The sequence below is a fragment of the Melospiza melodia genome, chromosome Z (genome assembly GCF_035770615.1).
Source record: "Melospiza melodia melodia isolate bMelMel2 chromosome Z, bMelMel2.pri, whole genome shotgun sequence".
NCBI lineage: Eukaryota > Metazoa > Chordata > Aves > Passeriformes > Passerellidae > Melospiza > Melospiza melodia.
Genome location: NC_086226.1, coordinates 68,787,405 through 68,809,914, shown reverse-complemented (window position 1 = coordinate 68,809,914; position 22,510 = coordinate 68,787,405). Strand labels below are relative to the sequence as shown.

The following is a 22,510-nucleotide window of genomic DNA, read 5'->3' as shown; positions in this document are numbered from 1 at the left end:
AACACAGGTCAAAGACTCTTACCACAGGAAAGGGTCATGGGTAAGAGTGAGCTCTGTGCCGTCAGCATGAATTATGATCAGGTCAGAGGTAACAAGTGTAACAAATCACAGTTCCACAAATACTTTTCATGCCATTTAATGTCCTGCTGCTTCATCATTCCATGAGGACATGGAGCAGTTGCAAAGATGTGAATGCAGCAGGTTTCCATCTGACTTCAGCAGCGATTTGTATATGGTCTGGAGTAATCTGCAGCCTTAATACATTTGAGTTGTGTTTGGAAAAGCAGTTAAATATCCAGATGCCTAACAGAATCTCTTAGTCTGTGCAATTGGGCTAGGACAAAACAAATCCTTCCTTATTGGGCTTTTCTATAAGACTAATTTGTCTGGAAGCACAAATTGTTCCTGTCTAAACAAAACAATTCCCTTCTCTATCTTCCTATCCCCATCTTGAAGTCACTCAAAAATTAAAGAAAACTGTAGGAGAATTCCAGAATTTCAACATGGGAAGTTTCTGAGTAAATTTAGTTTCTTCTTCCTGTTAGAAGTCCAAATCCCCTTAGCTCCCTGTGTCCTCTTCATCCAATATTAATTTAAAGTCTTGCCCAGTCTGAGGTACCTTAGAACTGCAGCCTATATCTAAGAAATGCTTTAGAAAAAGAGTGCTGAGAAAACTGTTAGTATGGAAATAACAGCTTCAGCAATACTCACAATCCACAATTGAGCAGCTTCATGACTAATATATTCTAGACTATATCTCTGCTTCCCATTTAGTCCTAAAAGCTCATAGCCAGAGTTCCAGTCACATGGGATGCTTTTGTGAAAGAAAAAAGAAAAAAAAAAGGGTGGTAGTTTTTAGAAAATAAAAACATGTTCCATCCAAATTCTCTTCCCTGTGTGTATGGCACAAACCTTTTCAACAGAAATAGCATCTACAGCAAAAACCCCCTTTTGTTGTTGCCTGGACTCAAGCGGATACTAGATGCAAACTGTAATGGTGGCTCTGCATAAAATTGGATATACAGCCCTTCCATTCTAATCCCTAGGTGGAAGTTTTCCCTCAATATCAGAAAAAATTTACTCTGAAGATCCAATCCACATTTCCCATGTTAAGAGAGGAATAAACAACACTAACAAAAAAAAAATGTATTTTCCTTAATAAAGACATTAGTTATATAATAAGGATCAGCTTCAGTTGATAAAGAGTTAAAATTTTTCCTTTTGCTATGAGAGAAAAAATTGGGCTTCAGGAATAAGAAAAACCTGTGCTTTTAACCTACTGTGTCACATGGCAAAGAACATAATTGCTTGCAGAGTTATTGAGAGTATGTAAATCCTGTTGCAACAGAGCTTCCATGTCTTAGCTAAATATAAATGTAAGGTAACCTTTTGAAGTCACAGATTGGTAGAGAACAAACTAAGAGCAGTTTGCTCTGCAATTGCATTCAGACACATCATAGCCATCTTAATCATGTTTGCTTTGGAGTCCGAAGACAGCTTCAGGAAACATGAAGCAAACACTAGACCCAGCCCTTTGGGGAATTTTGCCCTTTTTTTATTATTAAGCTGTGTAGCTTTTTCTGTTACTGAGGATATACTTCACCAAGAGCAAGTTTTGTCTCCTTACTGAGGCAGACATTGCCATCCATCTGACTGCAGTACTGCTTTAAGATCTAGAGAGGTGGTGTAGGGAGTTCTTTATGGGGAGCACATAGTGTGCCCATTTGGTGCTCCACAGTACTCCATGGGAATAATCCATGGGTCCCAGATATGTTTTAAAAAGAGAGTTTTGTCACATTGTGAAGTTTTACTTTCCTGGATTTCACATGGCAAACAGCTCATTCTCAGACATAAATTCACTGTCTTGGAAACTGCCACACCTTTACTTTTGTAGCTTTCTGAGAACTTCTTTGTTTTCTATAACTCAAATGGAAATGAAAATTTAAACATATGTTACTAAAAACAATTTACTCTTAATGTGCTTTGAGGACTAGTCAACAAAAGGAGTTTGGCATAGTTTTTTCTATAGATGACTTATACATTTCAGCCCAAACTTTTAACCTGTGATTCTGGCTTCCTGTGATATCTTTACTATTGCAATTCTGATTGTTCTTTAATGTATTGGACTAACAGTAGACATAGACTCAGACATAACACAGTGATGTCTAATGAAATTTGTATTTCTGTCTTTTGGAAGCAGAATCTACTGTCATGGATTTCCTGCTTGCTCCTTATTGCTGCCATTGTTCTTTTAACATCAATCTAGTAAATTAAAAAATAAATCTTAAGCTAAGTATTGCATGAATCGAAGTGGTATCCTGTAGAATGAAGTTTCTACCTCTTCTACTCAAAAGATTGTCTTCAGGGTAATCCCAGACATAAGTACAGACTAGGACAAGGATTCATTGAGAGCAGCCCTGTGAAGAAACATTTGGGGATTCTTGTGGGTGAGAGGCTGGGCATGACCCAGCCATGGGCACTCCCAGCCCAGAGAGCCAAACGTGTCCTGGGCTGCATCCAGAGCAGCGTGGGCAGCAGGGCAGGGAGGGGATTCTGCCCCTCTGCTCTGCTCTGGGGAGAGCCCACCTGGAACCTGCATCCAGCTCTGGGGTCACAGCACACGGAGGACATGGAACTGCTGGAGTGAGCTCAGCGGAGGTCACCAAGGTGAGTAGAGAGAGGAGGACCTCTGCTATGAGGAGAGACTCAGAGGGTCAGTGATGTTTAGTCTGGAGATGAGAAGGCTCCAGGAAGACCTTATAGCACCTTCCAGTACTTAAAGGGGGCAATAAAACACAGGGAGAGGGGCTTTTACAAGGGTAGAGAGGGTTGGGACAGAGCAGAATACAATGAATTCATGAATGAATATCCCCTTACTACAGCTTCACTGAACAGAACCTTTATCTTAACCCTTACTTGATTGAAAAACTGGAGAGGACAGAAGTTTCTCAGACTCTAGAGGAAAAATCTACGGTCCTAAATTTTTTGAGGAGAGGAGTGGGAACTCCTCTTTTTTAGGGATGTTCCAGAGCACCTCCATATGCACTATAGAGCCAACTGACAGACTTGTCATTTGTCAATTTGCCCCAATCCCTTTTCAAAACTTTCCTGTTGTTTTCATTTGAGTAACCTTTCCATTTTTTAAATGCATTTTTTTCCTTTTGAAAGCTTTTTAACTCTTACAGTCTGTGAACAATGAAGGGTTTACTTTGCTTTGTTTTCTTTTGGAGCAAGGGTACAGATTTTACTTTGGCTTCTAACTCCTTATCTTTTAAAAGCTCTCTGCCTGGTCGTAAGATTTTCTCCCTCTCCCCCTGCCCCCTCCTTTTTCCTTTTTCTTCCTTTTTCTTCCTTTTTCTTCCTTTTTCTTCTTCTTTTTTTTTTCTTCTTCTCTCCTCTCCTCTCCTCTCCTCTCCTCTCCTCTCCTCTCCTCTCCTCTCCTCTCCTCTCCTCTCCTCTCCTCTCCTCTCCTCTCCTCTCCTCTCCTCTCCTCTCCTCTCCTCTCCTCTCCTCTCCTCTCCTCTCCTCTCCTCTCCTCTCCTCTCCTCTCCTCTCCTCTCCTCTCCTCTCCTCTCCTCTCCTCTCCTCTCCTCTCCTCTCCTCTCCTCTCCTCTCCTCTCCTCTCCTCTCCTGTTTTTTTTTCCTTTTTTCTTTTCCTTGCCTTGCCTTTTCTGCTTTAAATATTACTATTTGCTTTATAGGTTGCTTCATTTTCTGCAGTTCCTCTCTTAAGATGATGCAGCTTTGTACTACATTTATTTGGCAGGCTCTCTTCTTCTATAAACTTAATGCTATACCTTTCAAATGGAGTTCTTATTCCAGTTCCTAATTTTGTTATGGTAAGACCTAAGATCTTGTTCTGTGAAGTCTATTGACTGGATGCTGAGTGCTTCTTCCTGAACTCTCTTCCTAAATTTATGCTTGCTCTAGAGACAGAGATACAAAATCCTTAATTTTTCATTGCAAAATCTAATGCCTGCTCTTGTAAACTTAATGTGGATCTGCTTTGCAGTGGCATGCTTAATTTTGCTGCACAGCCCTGACCTTCACAACTTGCAAATTAATCTTAATTCCAGCCATAATTTAAGCAGTGACACTTTTGTTATTTCACTGATCAACCTAATTTTGGTTGTCCCAGAAATACTCCATGATTAATTCCTAAAGAATTGACTTTGAAACATCTTTACTGGAAAAGATAATTGGAGAACAGAACAGAATGATTACAGTTATTGAATACTAATATTTAATGAAAAAATAGCCAGGAAATATAATTTTACATACAAAAGGATTTGAAACTTAGTAATTAAATTCCTAGAAACTTCAAAATATGATGACAGATGACTATTCTATTTACCATTGCATCATTTTCTGAAGGGGAAGAGGGGTCTCAGTGTACCCGCTGGTGAGAAGTTCAGCATGCAGTTAATCTAAGGTCAGAAGAACATTTTTCCAGATGAGAGGAGGTTTTTCATTGTCTGATCATTATTATTATTATTGATTTGTGTTGTCAGAAGTGACTGTATTCATTACGTTCCTCCTTTTTTTTTTTTCCCTAGGAAGAATCTGTTTGTGTTTATCCCAGTTTTTGGTTTGTGCTAATCCTCACCAATACGGTTTTATTCTGTGGTCAGTTGAGTCACTGGGCAGCTCTTGTTGTTGCTCTGTCACCAAGCCTCTGCCTAGTGGGTGCTATCTACATAGCCCGTGGAAAAAAAATACCATTTTCTCCCTAAGAAACCTCATGGGTACAGGGCTCAGTGCATCTGAGGCCTCTTATCTAACTGTCCAATTTTCACTGTACAGCTTCTACTACACTAAGCTGTAAATATATTGTTTATTTATAAACAATGCTCTTATGTAGATAATACATACGTACAGCAGGTTTTCCTTCTTAATATCTTCAGGAATTAGTGTGTCCAAAACTACACTGGGATTTACTGCTGCCCCCTTGCTTTGACCCAATGCCATACTTTGGTGGCATTGTTCTCATGGGTGATGGCTGTTCCTGGTCTCCTCTTTGTGCTTCCACTGCTTCAGCACCTGACTATCTGGTGAGTTTATTCTCTTACATTCTTATGAGACCCTGCACCACTGTGTTAACTCCTGAGTTACTTTTCAATGGTTACAACAGAGATTTTTGCCAGTGCAAGTGATTGTTCTCTGTCTTCAAGATCTGTGTGCTTCCTGTCTTGGACAATTAAATTCTTTTGAACGGCTTTCAGAGATGGCCATCAGAAGGGACTCTGAGGGCCCTGTAGCTTTGTGATCAGGCACTGAGGAAGGCTCATGTTGCAAAAGCAACTTCTCCTCATAATTTTGTTGCTCTTTACCCAGTGCTTTCCTCTGGCAATCCACCATTAAAAACTGCAGGACTCTGCAGGACCCAGGGGACCATTACCTGATACAAAGGAAAAGATATTCTCTGGATATCTTGATGATTGTATCTTTATTTCTGGGTGTCCTTTGTATGGGAGTGCTGTGGCTAAAGTTGACAGTTTTGAGTGGTCAAAGCCAAAAGTGACTCTGTCTTTGGGTTTTTAGTAGTGGTTGGTGTTCAGATAATAAAGCAATTTAACATTTGAGACAGAATATTGTCTTCACTATAGCATTACCAATATGGCAAATAGAACACTGTGTTGAGTCAACCTCTGTTATCTTTTCCTGTTTGATATTCCATACTGATGGGCTCAGGGAGGCAGCTACCAGCTTGGTGCTGTGCTTTGCCAAATAATCCTTTGGAAGACTACAAGCTAACAAACCCCTGACACTCTGTTGACTTTTCCAGTAGGGCTTCAGGAAGGTAAATTTGACTAATTGTGAAGTGAAAGTAACCCAGTACTTCCAGGAAGCCAATTCTTTGGCATCACTCGGGCACTTACTTGTTGCCTGCTGAATGGGGTTACTGGGAGTGGCCTGGGACTCCCCAGCTCTAGTGGACAAGTCACAGCATTCCTGGGAGCACAAGTATGCTTCTGAATGCACACATCTGTACCAGTGCGCACAAGGCAGCACATTCACAATCTCCACGTTCAAACAAAACAAAAGCATAACCAAACTTCCCACAGGGATCCTCCCACTGGGTTACAACTCTGAGTTAATACATGACATCACATGCCAAAGAGTATGTTGCTGCTTTGTAATGTTCAAGTATATTTAAATACAAGTATTGTTCCCTGCTTTGTACAGACAGATATGACACTACACACTGCCTTTATCTAGGTAAGTTACAGCCATTCATTATTTATCCCTCTCAGACTCTACAAGGTAAGATTTCCCTTAGGATTTTAAACTTAGCTGACCTGTCTGAAGCACTGTGACCTCTCTCACTGCAGGGCCTGAGAGCTTTTATGCCTGTAATGTTACTCAACTCACAACCCCACCTGCACTGGAGCAGCACAACTGCCCCTCTTGCACCAGCAAAAGTGGGAATGTTGGATGGTAAGAGCCCTGCCAGACAAGTCCACAAAGTAGGTACAATCTTCATGTCATCCTCTCTAGGTACTGCATGGAGACTCAGGACCTCCTCATATAACAGAAAGCAGTGACCAACAGCATTAGGACAAGTTTTGCTGCAGTGGCCAACTTGGGGATGGGGTGGCATTTTGCGGAAAAAGCATCAAAGGGTTGATAGATAGTTCTTTTACTCTTCTTTCCCGGGACAAGGAGTAAAAGAAGGATAAAGAAAGGTATAACAGTGTGCTGGCAAGTCTTGTTTGGGGGATATAAAAGGAGATCTTTGCAATTCAAGACCAATAAAATCCTCTTATCCCTTGTTTGCTTGCATTTTTTTGCAGAACGCCAGACTACTGAGAGGATGTAAGAGCCACATGACCTCCTGCTGTGTTCTTTTTCTGCCCTCACAGTTTCAAGATATTTTTCATAATAAAATTTAAGGACAATTAAATGTCTTTCTGTCTTTCCAAACAGCAAGATATCAGCCAGAGGCAAAGTTCCCTAGTGTCCAGCTCCAATGTGAGCTTTTAGACTGAGCCTTGCCTTCTCGCTGAAGCTCTCGGTTTCTCCAGTGTCAGATTTAAAAAAAAAAAAAAAAAAAAAGTTTTGTTTTTTTTTTTTTTTAAAGAGTGTTTAGTTGCTATCAAGAAAGTCATATCCTATTTACACTATCAGATGTATCAGCCATGACTGAAAAACCAGAAAGTCCTACAGTGAAGGAGCTGACCAGTGCTTTCAACATGTTATTTAAAAATGGTATTTATTGGTTTTGTAGATTTCAGCTACATAGACAAAACACAGCCAGTTAAAAAAATAAAATTTAAAAAAGTCTGAAAAATGTCTCATGGGACTTAGATGCTTTCCCTTCTGTGCCTTGATTGTGGCTAACAGGACTAATTCACAAAGCATAAGGCATCCTTTCTGCTCTGGACATCAGGAGGTACACTAATGACAAACTATCCCTTGGGGGTTTTCTAGACCTTCAGACACTCTTCCGTAGTTGTTCTGCTAATGCAAAAAGACTAATTCGTTCCTAATTGGATCCTTTTAATGCTACTGACTTACTTTCTGCTTCTCTTCTGTCATTACTGTACTCAGAAACCTTCAGGTTTGCACTAGTAGGGCCACTTTCCTCAAGACATTTCTTTCTCACATGAAACATGAATACTATTTCAGCTGTCTCCTTCAGTATAATCATGGTGTTCCAATCCCATACCAACCCTAAAAGAACACCTGCTAAAATAAATATATATAATTAAACAATCAAACAAACAAAAAAATCCACCAAACAAAATATCCATCATAGAATACAACAAAATTATTAGAGGGGAAGGCAGCTTACATGTTTTTGTAATAAAATACCCCTTGTGGATGACTAGTCCAACATTTATCTTCCACTGGCTGTTCAGCGGAGCGGCACAAATTTACTCAGACAGGAAAAAATACATGAAGTTGCATGCATTGAGCATGAAACCATTCTGTGGTTGTTTTTGTCTATTCCATCAGGTGTTATTGTAGGTCCTGTATTGTGGCATTGGGGGCAGGGGTTATGCTCTGGGGTGCTTCAATGAGCTGGCCTGCAGAGCTGTTCTGTCTATTTATACTCTTGTAAATATCTCTCTGAAATGGTGCAGAGCTAGCTAAAATTAAAATCATATGTCTTTCCAGTTGTAGCCAGTCAATGAGGATAAAGGCATTCCTGTATCCCATTAGAAGATCCCTGTGGTATTTCAGACATCTTGAGGTTGCTGTCATCAGGCCTGTCCCTACTAAAAATCACTGTAGCCCTGTAAAAAGCTCACTCTTACAACTGTCATTACTGCCATGCTAATTGCCTGAGGAGGCAGGCGCTCTCTTGCTCCTCCACCATGGAACAAAGGCTGTTCCCTTGCAAATAACCTCTGATGGAAGGCTCCCAGAGCCTGGCAGGCAGTCCTGCTCGAGTGGAGGCTGCCGGGGGTCCAGCCCTGCGTTCAGAAGAAAGCCTAAAGGGTGAAATACATCAGAAGGGGCACAGAAGCAAGAGGAGCAGGCAGCAGAACTTGTGTGGGTTTGGACAGACCAGTTTACTATGCAGAATATTAAGCACATAAAACCTCATATATTAAACAAGAGGAAGGAAGTGGCGGAAGGAAGGAAGCGGTGGAAGGAAGGAAGTGGTGGAAAGAAGGAAGTGGTGGAAGGAAGGAAGTGGCAGAAGGAAGTGGCGGAAGGAAGGAAGTGGTGGAAGGAAGGAAGTGGTGGAAGGAAGGAAGTGGTGGAAGGAAGGAAGTGGCGGAAGGAAGTGGTGGAAGGAAGGAAGTGGTGGAAGGAAGGAAGTGGTGGAAGGAAATGGTGGAAGTGGCGGAAGCGGCGGAGGGAGGGAGGGAGACAGACACATAATGTCATACAACTCCGTCCTTCAGCACCATTCCATGAAATTGGTAAATTTTCTCTGATTCTGTAAGACATTTCAAGTTTCCAAATGTGATAGCATCATCTGGTAAATCACCTGCCATCTCATTAGCTTACTGCCACTGGAGAACAAAAATGGCTTTTATTTGCAAAATGATGTATGACCAAGCAATTGCTTATGGTTATTTCAGGGCCACAGTGCATTTCCCACACACACAGAGCTGCTTTGCAGCATGAGTCTTTGCACCACAAAAGGAAGTCTTGTGTATCTGAGACATCAACAGCTCAGCTCACATTAGGTATCAGTTCCTCTGCCAGTGAGGCTTCTGTGGCCTTTAATATGAGGGCAGAGATGTTTTCAGCTGCAGCCTTGGACCCTTGCTCTCAACTGTGCAGGCAGGCAGGCTAAACCAGGTGAGCCAATGCGGGCAAAGTGTTCTTCCACACTCACCTCTGACTATGGTTTTCCTGGTAAAATTGGAGGACACAGTCACTGAGATCTACAAGCCACTGATAAGGGTGGAGGATGTGTGGTGTGAGTGAGCAGTGACTTCCCCGCCTCTCTTTCCAAACAGCAGCTGCCCCCAGAAACACATCTGCAAAGTATTTCAGAAGAGGCAGTTCTCAGCTTGAACACCAGTGCCAATCAAGCTTGTCAGGAATAAGCTTTTAGACATAGAAACAGAACTGAAGAAGAACCTCTCTCCCTGTTTTCCTTCCAAAATGTCTTGTTGAACCACAGTTTACAGGTGAGGATTGTGACTGCTGATCTGATACACAGCGACTGCATGAAAATAAGAAAAAACTATTGGAAAATATAAAGAAGTAAGAATTTTTATTGAAGGGTGTTTTATTCCTCATTTTAACTGAGGAACCCAGTTTATCATCTAGAACATGTTTTAGGGTTTTTTTTTCTTTTTCTTCCTGTTTGAAGACCTTTTCTTACTTCAGCTGCTGAAGATATTCAGCTATTGGTTTTCTTCATCAGCCACCATTACCACAGGTGAAGAGACACAGTTAAGAATTTCACCAAATTAGTGTTGCAAAGCAAATGCAGAGGTTAATTTTTCATCTCATATTTTGCCAAGCCTAAACAAGAAAGTGCTCTTGTGAAATGAAGCCTGCAAGACTGAGATCACAGAGAAGGTAAAACCAAGAGCCACAGTGATTTTCTAGATTTTACGCAATATTAAGGATAACAACCAAACATTTAGAAAATTGTGATAATTTTTAGAAATATAATTTACTTACAGACTCGGGTTTTTTTGAGGGGATACAAGTTCTGTGTTACCTTTTGTGCATATTTTTAAATGAGATTAAAGAAGAAATATGTTTCAGGGAACAGAGTGAGAGAATTTCCTGCCTTGTGAGGATCTTGGGCCTCTCAGAGATCATCAGCAGTACTCAGAGGTAGAAATAACACCTTCTGTGGGCCTTTTTTATTTTTCTGGTGCAAGAGTGACTGGGTCACCACCAGTAGGCAGGAGATGAAAGCAAGATATATGGGGAATGGTTCTCATGGGAAAAGGAAAGAAAGAAGAATGGCTTCGAAATACAGGTCATTCCCAATCTGGAGTTTCTCACATATGTATTTTAACTTTGCTTTCTGGAAGTATAGTTTGAATGAAAAAGGCTTGGGCCCCAGCAGTACTAGCTTTGCACAGACACTATTTTCTGAAATGTAACTCCCTCATTGTTTTCTGACTTTTTAGGATCTGGATGGTACAAGTACCATACTCCTGAAAGGAAGCATTCAACAGTATGCTCTACAGACCATATAATGGCATTATGTCTAAGAACTTAAAAATACATTACCTGTAAAAAGTGCCTAAAAAAAAAAAGGCTTTTCACTTCTCTGGAAACAAGGAACTCTACAGCTGAGAGAGACCTGAATGACAGGAATCAAGTTCATACTGCAATATGCTCAAAAGCCGGTGATGTTTGGATGAAGAACTTTTCAAGAGAGCACTGCTACTTCAGTGAATACTGAATTAAGCACCTCATGTGACACTAAACTCTCTCAAAATCTCCTTTGGATGCAAAATTTTGGGCTGGGCACATCTCTGCTGAGCATCTCTGGCAAAACCTGAGAATATCAAATTTGTGCCTGGTGAACCTCATGTTGATTTCTGCCCTCTACTGGGAGTGAATCCAGAGGCACTCACACAGTGACAGCAAACTGGAAATGTCATTGGTGATAGAAAAATATATCCTTGCACACACATATGGGTGATGCCACTTTTTAATGCTTTTGTGACAGCTGAACAGTTTAACCTGTTAAACTGCTACTTTGGATGATGATACAGGAACTGAAATAGCTGTGGAATTGTAGGTACAAAGCACTTTTGCAAATGCAGTGAGGATTTTAAGATTTGAAGAATAAAAAACACCAAAACATCACATTGTGTAATTTTTACATTCAGTAGAGCAGTACCAATTTGCTTCTTTAGGCCCTAAATAAGTGGTGTGGCAGTCACACATGGGTCACAGAAGCAAATACCTATCCTTTCCTACTAGACTGGCATTCAGAAGACAGCTATCACAGGCTTAGCCGTGACTGCCAGATTTCTTCTAAGTTATGGCTACCATTTTATGGCTGTATTGGCTTGTTGGTATGTTGTTCTGCTTGAAAGACAGTGGCTTGTTGGAGAGCTCTGGGAAAAAAGGGCAAGTAAGCATGTTCAGGAAAAAGTAATTGTGAGAATATAGATGAAATTATGAATGACACAGTAAAGTTACATATGAATGAATGGAGCTATTACAAAGAGAAAAATTTGTATCAAAGGACAAGAAAGCATTGTATGGTGCAATATGTTCTCATACTATAGTCAACTCAAGTGAGAATCTCGGTCCCTTTCAAGATTTCACTGACAACCCCTTCTCTTTGACCATTAAAGGGTTTTGCATTGAAGTGAATCTAAAGACTGGCAGCTGTAACTTCTGGTTCTTTCTCCCTCTTTGCTGTCCATGTCGAATGCTGGGCCAGTGTTGCTTGGAGGGTATTTATATCTAAACAATTAAATCAATATAGAACCCCTGTAAATAAGAAGAATGTATTACTTCTAAACTTTCTAGTTCTCCTTTTACTGCTTGGAATAGCCCAGACAGGGCAGATGGGCCAAAACCCAGTCTCTGTGTTTGAGTCTTGCTTACATTCTGCTAGTTTTCTTTTCTTTCTGTGCCACTTCTACACATCAGCCTAAGGAAGCATCATACACAGAGCAAGGCTGGCATTCAAGAACAAGTATTCACTGCAAGGAAATGCTCCCAATGTAAGGAGCTGCTGAAAGAGCAAAGAGCTGTAATGCATTTTCCTATTAACTTCTAATGAACATTATGAGTATTTACATGTAGGAGGATGTGTCCTAATAAGCACGTTGTATGCTGCCAAACAGAAGAAAACAGCAGAGGTTTTCATTTGAAAGTTTGAGTTAGTATTTTTTGGGCTTTATGGAACCTTAGGGATTTCCTGTTAATAACCATGTCCCGCCTTGAACAAGCTACAGGTTTTCCCCATTTTGTTAGCCTGCCTTTCATTCTTTGTGGCTCCTCAGACTTCTCTGTACCAGCCCTCGCAGATGTGAATTCTCTTGCAAGAACAGTGGAGAATTTCAAAGCAATTAGATGTGTGGTTAACCTTTGGGAATCTTCACAACTGGTGTCACTTAACATTACTCTAAATAGCTTCAGGGTAATTAAGCCAGTACTTCTGTTTTTCTGGTTTTGCTTCTGCTGCTTGTAAGTTTAAAATCTTAATTGGAAGCTTTATGTTTTCTGAGCTGGTAGCAGAATACACATTCAAGCTAGTATATGTGAATGAGTGGGCTGGAGAGGTAGGCAGGGAAGCTGCTGAGATGGCTTGTGGAAAAACTTCAGGCCCAACAGAAACCCACAGCATACTTTCCAAAAGCAAAACCCCAATAAAACCTCACTGGATTCGTGGTCTGGTTTAATTTCTTCCCCTCCGAGCTTCATGAAGGCAGGGGAGCTGGTGACTCAGCCGATCGCGGCCTGCCGAGCCGCGCCGCGGCCCTGACGGGGAGGAGCCGGCTCTGAGTCACGCTCGGAGCTCCTCTACAGCACCAAGCTGTGCTTCAGGAGGAGCCCTGTGCATCTCAGCTCCGCTTCAAGTGTTCTCATCCTTTGCAGTTGTGTCAAATGCCTTTTACGAGCTGTAATTTTTACCCTGTTCCCGGGGAGGGAGGGAGGTGGCTGCATTACTACACCCGGGCTTCACCACCTCCAGTGAGTGCAAACGAGGGGTCAGCCACAGCTTGTGTGAAACACAAGGGTGTTTCTCTCTGTGCCCCATTTTAGGCCAAGGAGGGCGTGTGTGCACTTCACAGCCCTGTGCCCAAACCTTTGGTCAGCAACCAACCCCCTTCTCACCAAACTGCTGAACATTTCTAGTTTATGCTCCCCACACTTCAGCTGCTGCTCCACATATTGACCCAACTGTCAGCTTAACCCTGAGGAGGAGACACTGCCTTGTTTAACTTCAGCTTATTCCACTTTATCTAGAACAAGCACTGTCCTTGCCAGTTTTGTTTTTTTTCTCTCTCCACTCTTCACCTCATCTCGAAAGGGACTGAAGAGGAATTAATTTCCAGCTGTGCAGGAAAAGAAAGAGAAAAGAGCAGAACAACTCACAGTGGAGCCAAGTATCAATTGAAAGATGACATTGCCTTTACTGAGCTGTCAATACAGATGACATGCTGCTCTTTTATGAAGGAATGGGGAAAGAGAAAGCATAACTCTATCAAAATGAGTAAACATATCTGCAATATCATGAATTTAACAGCATTTCACATTACAGTATAGAGAATGCTTAGCCCAAGATCTAGAAGATAAAGGGCTGAAGCAGAAGGAAATTGCCACCACTAGTGAAAAGACCACTACATTACTAATAGACTCCTAGGCAAAAGCTTCTTTATTGCACTGAGGTTAGAGGAAGTCCAGTCTTAAGAAGATGGATGGGACTCAGACAGTGACTCAGGATACAGCAGTGTCATAAGAAAAGGGAGCTAGTGGAAGGGTGTATGCTGCTCATCAACAAGATGTGAGGCAGCACTGTAGAAAACTGCTGTGCACTTACACTTGTAATTTTGCCCTGAATAAATGTACAGCCTAATTCATTCTGATTTATACTGAGCTCTGCCTAACTCTCCTTTTTCAAGTTTTAAACCATGAAAATTCAGAGTATAGCTAGCCCTCATTTTAACAAGGTATTTCTCTCTACTCCTTTGTTAGGATCTACCCTAGCACAGAGGGTTCTTGGCTTAGGATTTACATGCCTAGTGGGGAATTTACCGTCATTCAGAGCTCAGATTCCTAGCCTGAGGTTCAAGGCAACATGCAGGACTTGGAGTGATATCATTTCAGCCCAAACATTTCCTTTCTGTTGTTAAACTGGGACCATCATTCCTCACCTCTTTGCTGCTCTCAGTCTATTGTTCTACATGCTTTGTTGGTACCTCTGTCCTGCTTGGGTGCAGAGACATCTCTGTAGCACAGAAGTGAGGAATGTTCATTGTTTTTTATGCTTCAGTCAGCGTGCAGGTGCAGACAGACGCCAAAGGCCATGGCTTGACTGAGTGCGTGGGAGCCAGTGCATGGCTGTGCCACGCTAGCTCTGAGGCCACCCTGCCTTTGGGCAGGAATCCCTCCTACCTGTACAGGCAGATCTGTGTCTCTGCTTCCAAACAAACTTCCTTTCTGTAAGACAGCCCAGTTGCCAGAAAACCACACGTGGCCGTGGCTGAAATACCAAGAGTGTGATTCTGTCTCAGGGATTTGCTGCCTTCACGCTGTGCTCCAGCTGTGCTTTCATGGCAGATGACATCAGCAGCACTCCTCAAGACCAGCATATAATATTCTCAAAGCAAGGCAGAAAGTAATTAATTCCAAGTATTCCCTTAATCTCATAACACAGCTTGTATACGCCTTTACTTTTGCACATGCAGGAATCAAATCTTCTTCTTTCTCCTCATCCTAAGTGGTCTTGAAGTAACTGACATTAAATAAACATGCAAAGTTGTATGTATTCCCTACAGATTGCATGATGTTTTTGCAATGTGGGTCTTATTAAGATCAAATGGACAAAGGGAATAGCAAACCTGGCATTGAGTAATAAAACAATCATGACAGTCCTTGTGTAAGCCTAAGCTTTTAGAGAAATTTACCACCAAATTCAAAAAATGTCCTTTTTTTCACAAGTGGAACTACACCACTTCATCGATTCACATGCTGACTGTCTCACACTGAATACAAACTAATAGGGGTACCTAAAAATCAGGAGACATCATTCTCATCTCAGTCCTGCAGCTTTTGGTAAAAACTCTACAGAGTTGGTAAGAAATATTTTCAGAAAATTTAGCAATTCCTAGATTACATAATAAAAAAGAATCCCCACTGACATTACATGTATTTTAGGGCTTGTTTTAGATCCAAATCCATTTTGAAAAGTTAAATATCTGACAAAGGTGTTATATCTGTTTTGACACAGTAAGAAATGGATTTGGTTAGATTGATGTAATGTCACCAGAATAACTCTCTGATACTATGATCCTGAGCTGACTGCCCATCATCACAAATGGTAAGTTTTTCACCTTTTCTCGAGCACTGTACACAGCTCTGAGCCCATCTCTGCTCATGAAGTTGTTTCTTGAACTTCACAGACTATGCATTGTTGCTGCCATTGCAGCCTTCATAATGATATGCAGCAGTGGGAAAAAGTGGCTAATAAATATACTCCAAAATTCAATTTGAAAATGAAAAGAAAAATACGTATTTTATGTTACTGTTGGGGTTTTTTTCTGTGTGTTTTTTTCTATCAAATTGAGTTGTATTTCTCTTGTTTGTCCTCCATCTCATGCAGCTGTTTGCTTGAGGCTACACTGAATGAACGAACATGAATGAAGCCCCAGGAAATGCCTTTTTACAAGGTTTCCACTGTTCACAGTGGTAAAAAAAAAAAAAAAAAAAAAGCTTAAAAATGTGAATAAAGCAATTGCTGCAGGGTTAGCAACTGTAAAATAAAGAGAAGGGAAGTCACTACATAGTACCAAAAGTTGTTGAGGGTGTTTTCTTCTAATCTAGGTGTCCTGAGGCTTTTTTTCAGGATTTTGTGTTTTGGAACGGTGTCTGCTGCTGCAGGTTGGAGAGAGTGACAGTTGAAAGATCTGGGGAGACCAAAGGAACAGATCAACTGGCATCTGCTTTACTTGCCTTCTAGTGTCCCCGACTGTAGCCACTCAATTAAGAGAGTCCTTTGCATGAAGCCACTGATTCCCTTCCAGTACAGAAATGGCTGGCGGGCACCCATCCACATGAGCCTCTGTTAAGGGATGTGAGGCATGTGCTCCTGGCCTCTTGCACAATTTAATTAGTAATGGCGTAGTATTGGTGTAACCATTAGCACTTGGGGCCATGGTGGTGGTGTTGGACTGACATCATGCTGACACCACAACAGGTAACATGCCTTGATGGCAGTGACTTTTGCAAGAAAAAGTATGTGATTGACAGCCTCAGCAGCCAGCATTGGTCAGCAGTAATGAGGCACAGCTTCTTGGAAACTGTTGCAACTCTTGAATTCTTTGGGGGTTTTGGTTTTGTTGGTTTTTTTTATTCCTAGGTTTTTTCATGATGGGCAGCATAATTTGCCAAGGACTTGTTCCATTTCCACCTCCGCTTGTGTGTATTCCCAGGCTGGGACTTTCCTTTGGTCAGAGTGCCATAAATGGCTTTGCTTGAGTAGGAAATTGAGCACAGAGGAGTCTGATCCCACAACTGGTATCCCTACTTGCCAGAAAAGCAACCCCAGGAACACCAAAGGCTTATGTGTGATGTAGTGCAGAAAGCCTCTCTCCTTTGCACTGGATTTACCAATACCCATGTAAAAAACCACTGTCAGATGTTTCATGTACAAGACACAGCCCAAAATCACATCTCATACCCAGGTGGGTGGTGTAGCATCTGTTGGCTTTGTTAGGCTCATGATCCAGCCCTGATGACAACCACCATCCCATTATCCATTTATGAAATGTTGCCTCCAAGAGGGTGATGAGCAAGTGGGAGCTGTGTCACCTGTGGATCTGGAAGTGACCCCTCTGCCAGTCACAAGGAAGCAGCAGCAATGGTCTAAACATCCAACATACGCAACACCACAAAGCATAGCAGGGATTCAAGTGGGTAATAGTATGGAAAATATGTTAAATATTTCTGGACTCTTAGGGTAGAGTGAATGCCTGTCTGGGTTTAACACAATCTAAGGGGAAGACACTCCAAAATGAGTTACCATCCCTTTTATTTTTAACCATTCCCTTTTTTACCAATAAGGAGAGACCACTGTGATGACAAAAACTCCTACTTTCCCCAAACAAGAGGGAACAAGGACCAAACGAAAAGCTGGAGTCCAAAACCAGGGAAATGCCCCCTCAGTCTCTCTGGTGTGGCTGTTGTCTGCCAGTCTCTTGTTGATGAACTGACAGAGAGGCTCTGGCGTCTGGAAGTCAGGAACAGAAGAGCTCATCCAGTTCCAGCCTCTCTGAGGCCTCTCCCTTGGCTGGCAGCGGTTCCGAGCTGCAGGTGTGCTGCAGGGGAATGGAATGGTCCCACCGAGCACCGAGGGACACTGGCCTGGCCCCGAACAGCCCCAGCTCCTGGCTGTGGACAGGGATTGTGGAATCTGCCTGATTCAGGAGTTCAGGATTGCGAAGTTCGGCCTCTTGGGCTGCTGCTCAGAGATCTGCCTGAAGCAACCTGCTCGGGAGCCCAGGAGAAAAAACAGGCTTGTGCCTTGCACCATCCCAGCTTCCCGACAAGAATGAGAGATAAAGGCAAGAGAGCTCCTGCCTGAGCTACCCTGACCTTAAAAAAGGTCCTGGCATTTCCCTAGCGCCACAATTCCCTTTCCAGCCGACAGGCCTTAAAGAGACAGTAACGATTTTTGGAGTATGATGTAGCACAGAGACATATGGAATACATATGAATACATATGGAATATTTTGAGTTATCCAGTGCAGTCCCAAATTTGATAAAGTATTCATTGCATTCAAAAGTTCAAGTGCAGAGCTAATTGATCTCCATGGGTTTATCATACTTCTACCCTTATACTATCTTTTTATTCCAAACTCATTATTTTATGAAACTCTTAAACGATTATTACACACATTGCATTATCTTATGTTCAGTCTTCCAGGATTGCAAACAAAGCCTAGGTTATGCTGTTTATTTAACTTCAGCTGGGTTTATATCCAGCTCCCTGGTTTTTTTTTGGTTTGTTTTTTTTTTTTCTTTGCTGATGCTACTGGTTTTGGTTTTCCTTTCCCTGGAATCTTATTATTTTTAAATAAAAGAAATAGCTCAATGTATTTTTTTCTGAAATTATGCAGACTATCTAAAGAATGCTAGAGTAGTTATTTTCATTCACTTCCTTCTAAAACTTCCATTGTAATTGGAAAATGCTTTAAACCACTTCTGAAGTTCCTGTCTAGTGCTTTCCCTTTTGAATATTTTACACTATTTATTTCATTGTTTCCTTCCTCAAGTGCTATCAGGCAGGCTTTTAAGTTAGAAGTTGCTGTAAATAAAATGTCTTGCTATTTCTCCAGGTAGGAGAGTGTGTTAGCATGCTTGTCCTGCCCTTGTGCTGGGGCACACTTGCAGTACCAGCAAGTGCCCAAGGGATCTGCCATGGTGGGATGTGTCATAGAGCTGAGACCAGGCTGAAGACTTTTCCTCTGATTAACATACACATACGGTATCAAAATGCTTCTGGCGTAGATCATTTAGGTCAACAGACAATCCTCATATTTTTCTCCAAAGAAAGAGACATGCTACAAGGAATCTCAGAAAATATATTGATACAGCTTGCATCAGTCAGCCTGACATATATTAAGTGATTTCAGGGGGCATTACTCATGTCTACTCTTCCATTTCTGGAAAATATCATGAACTCAGTAATTACATGTAAGCTATGTGTCAGCATCCCTTGGCACATTGGCCACTGTTTGCAATAACCCACTCCTGGCAGGTAAGCTTTGCAAACTCTACGCCACTTCCATGTCATTGCCTATGGTTTCATCACTGGTTGCAGGCCAGCTATGGGCAGACCTCAGTGATAGAGAAAAGATACTTGGGCTATCTATAAACTGTTGTATTTGGTTTGATTCACTTCTTGCTTGGATTGCAGATAATATTTGCAGGCCTCTGCCCTTCTGTACCAGAATAATCTTCTGCCTTTTTCATACATATGAACTATTTGGTCCAAGGCATGTGCAGTTGTTTTCTCTCCATGCAAAACACACAAAGGCAACAGAGCAGTTCTAAAACATTGCAGAATTTATTTACAGAGTAATACCAATATGTGAAGTTTGGCTAAGTAAAAAATGCTTAAGAAAAAAAGCAGAGAAGATACAAAAATACCCTGTGTTTGAGCTGCCACAAAATCAAAAATGGATGAATACTTTTGCTGAAGTTCAGAAGCAGCATCTGAAGTGGATCAAACACAGACCTGTTGTTAGACACATAGCTCATGCTCTTTTCAAAGCATAAGTTGTTGCTTCCATTGCTGTGATGAAGAAACAATTAGGTAAGCTTGGTGGTTCCTTAACTTTCCCATGGAACTTTTTGCTTGTCTAAAGCTGAGTTTGCAGAGAATCTCAGAAATCCTGGCTAGGTGAGGGTTATAAGGCTGAAGTAATTGCTGATTGTAATTTGCTGAAAATGCCAAGGACAGAAATTCTTGACGTTCCTAGCAGCATTCAGTTACATCATAATTCCTCATGACTGAGTTCTATCTAGAAGTTTCCTGAGATTTCTGAACAAATATCATAACATTGAGGACTCTGATAATATCATATAATTTTAAAGAAATCTGCACACTAGTGGTTCTTCTTCATTAAAACATGGAATGTTTTATCCCCTTGTAGGGACAAAAGGTAAGCTGCTAAAATAAAAAGGAGGCCACCATGGTGATTGAAGAGACCAGTCACTTTCACAGAGTGCCTGACAGGATGGAACCCAGCAGCACTCCAACTCTGGAAAACCTCCTGATTTATGCTGTGGACATCTGCATACATTTCATGATGCTAACCAAAACTTCATTGCTTCAGAGTCAGACAAGCACCCCTCCCAGCTCTGAGAGAGCCTGTAGGTTCCTAGTCTAGCCCTGACCAACAGTGATCCAACCTAGTGTTTGAGAGTTGCTTGAGGCTCATTGTGCTCTCCTCTGTACAAACAAGACAATATTGGCTACAGCTCTCTCCTCTCTTGCTTTACTGCTGCAGCTCAGATTTCATCCACTCTCAGGTATTTCTTCCCCCCTCACCCAGATCCTACATCTCTCCCCAGCTTTTTGAGATGGGAGGTTTCAGCCCAACTAACTGCACCTTCACTCACTCTAAACATCCTGGCCCTTTGTGTCAGACCCTGCAAGTTCCAAGGAGTCACTGGGGGAAAATGCAGCGCCATTGCAGTTGCTTCCCTATAAAGCAATGAAACCACAATTTCCTTCCTGCTGCCTCTCAATGCCATTCCATCAGCTTTGCTAGGTCCCCTGTTCCACCTCCTAGGCAGGCTTCACGTCTGCTTTTGGATGAAAATTAAAATTATTTCTTCCCAGCTCATTAACACGTGCACAAAATAACAGATGTTTGTATCATTTGTAACCTGTTTGAAGGTTTATGTGCAAATCCACCTTCTCTAAATTAAGTACTCTTAGTTGTCTGCAGGAGAAGCCAGATAATATTTTTCAAACTTTCTTGTGGCTTTTGTTTGTCTCTGTCTTTCAGAAAGTGAGGAAGCACATTCCCGCCAAGGCTTCCTGAGCTTCAAGTAATTTAAGGGATTTGTGCCCCAGCTGAATCTATTTAGTTTGAAGTGTCTTCTTTCACTGTTAACACCTTCTAAACCTCTCCTGAAAATGCTTGCATATATAATCATTTAACTGCATTGACAGTGCAGTCACACCGGTTTGCTTTTATGGAGAGGAAAAAAGTCATTGCAGTTTGCCAAACAGAGTTTAAATGCACTCACTCTTCACAGAAATAGGGCCACTAGACCTTGTAGATGTCCAGGAAAAGAAATGATGCAGTAGTTATAATGACAAATAGACAGTAAATATCACTGTCAAAGACATCCTTATCTCCAAAGGGATGTCTCTGGCTAGAAAAATTCAACTTTTGTGACCTCTCCCTTCTGCCTGTTTTGTAGGTAAGCAGCTGGTTCCAATTACCCTGCAGGAATGCTGACCCCGGGATGGTGCAGAAGTGAATGTGCAGTACAAAACCTGCAGCCTTAGTGAAGAAGAGAAAGGAGTGTCCTGCAAAAATCATTGAATAATAGTGACTAATGGCCCATTTCCTATGTACATGATCTATCTGGAGACACTATCTGATCAGCTCGTGCTGTTTCAGCTTCCCGTCCGAAAAAATGTGTTCCAGAGCACAGAAGGCACTGGACTGACTCGGGGAGAATGTGTGCTACACCTCTATAGTCTTCCCCAATCTGTATTAAAAATATAAAAAAAATTACATTCTTCTCCACATCAGAAATGACTGCCTAGAGGCGGAAATGAATCCCTTCTCTTTCTGTGTCCCCTCCCACCCAGGCATTAAAAGTTCTATAACGTTGTTGACATTACCCTGTGCCACAGACACAAAATGTCTTTAATTATGGAAATGGAACATTAATTTCCACACATATTTAGCTTCTAGTCTGTTGTTTTGGTTTCAGACATATAGAGAAAGCTTGTGTGCCTGTCACCTGGTCTGTTTTTTGGTCAGTAGTGGATGTGTTTGTCTAATAAGAGGTGCCATCCCTCCCAGTAGACCTCGCACTGACAGCCATCAGTAAAGTCACACTGAGGTAACACATAGGTAACACATAGCATTACACATAGCACAGAGGTAACACATAACACAGAGGTAGCACGTGGCATAACACAGAGCCACTTAGCAGCAGTGGCTCCAAGCACACACACACACAACTATGTGAAAGACAGCTGGCTGGTGGGACATGCCACTCGTGTTCAATATATGTAGGAATGTACTGAACAACCAGAAGGAAGAGTGTTAATTTTCTTTTGTCTTACATGTGAAAATGAAGATCTTTCAGATGTAAGGTACATTATGAATGGTTTGTTTGAATTTGGAGAGGGAGGCTCTCCCATTCCACAAGAAGAGGAAAAGGGAATACTTATTCAAAACTGGATGAGTTTAAAAATTCCCTTTCATTTGAAAAATGGAAAAAATGTAATGGCTAGTTTACATTACATGTTCATTTTCCCAGTATTATTTCTCATTTTCAGAACAGAAGTATATATGTACAAATTTTAATTACCTGCAGGCATAAAAACTGCCAAGTGATGCAGGAGAAAAAATAGCAGGAGAATTTGTAAGATAAGAAAATCAGGGGAAAAAAAATCTATCTTTGCAGGTGGTAAATAAGCTAAAAGATCATATATCAGCTAAAGAACAGGTGAGAAATCCTTTACAAAACTTTAATATTTTCCCTCTGGAAGATCCAAATGCCTTGGGAGGCTCCTGACAGCCTTCCCAGAGCATGGATCAGTTTGAGCTCTGCAAACACACCCACATCCAGCTCTCCCTTAGGAGGACATCAAAGGTCACACTCAAGCTTAGTAATGGACAGGCATATTTCA

General features: G+C 41.5%; 2 long non-coding RNA genes across 2 annotated transcripts; both read left to right on the top strand.

The window, feature by feature from the left end:
• Positions 1-3,658: 3,658 nt before the first annotated feature.
• LOC134431992 (uncharacterized) lies at positions 3,659-6,912 on the top strand. The gene is made up of 3 exons (XR_010031178.1): positions 3,659-5,051; positions 6,333-6,438; positions 6,795-6,912. It is a non-coding gene; the product is annotated as an uncharacterized LOC134431992 (long non-coding RNA).
• Positions 6,913-9,757: 2,845 nt separating this feature from the next.
• LOC134431978 (uncharacterized) lies at positions 9,758-11,245 on the top strand. The gene is made up of 2 exons (XR_010031172.1): positions 9,758-10,257; positions 10,560-11,245. It is a non-coding gene; the product is annotated as an uncharacterized LOC134431978 (long non-coding RNA).
• Positions 11,246-22,510: the final 11,265 nt, after the last annotated feature.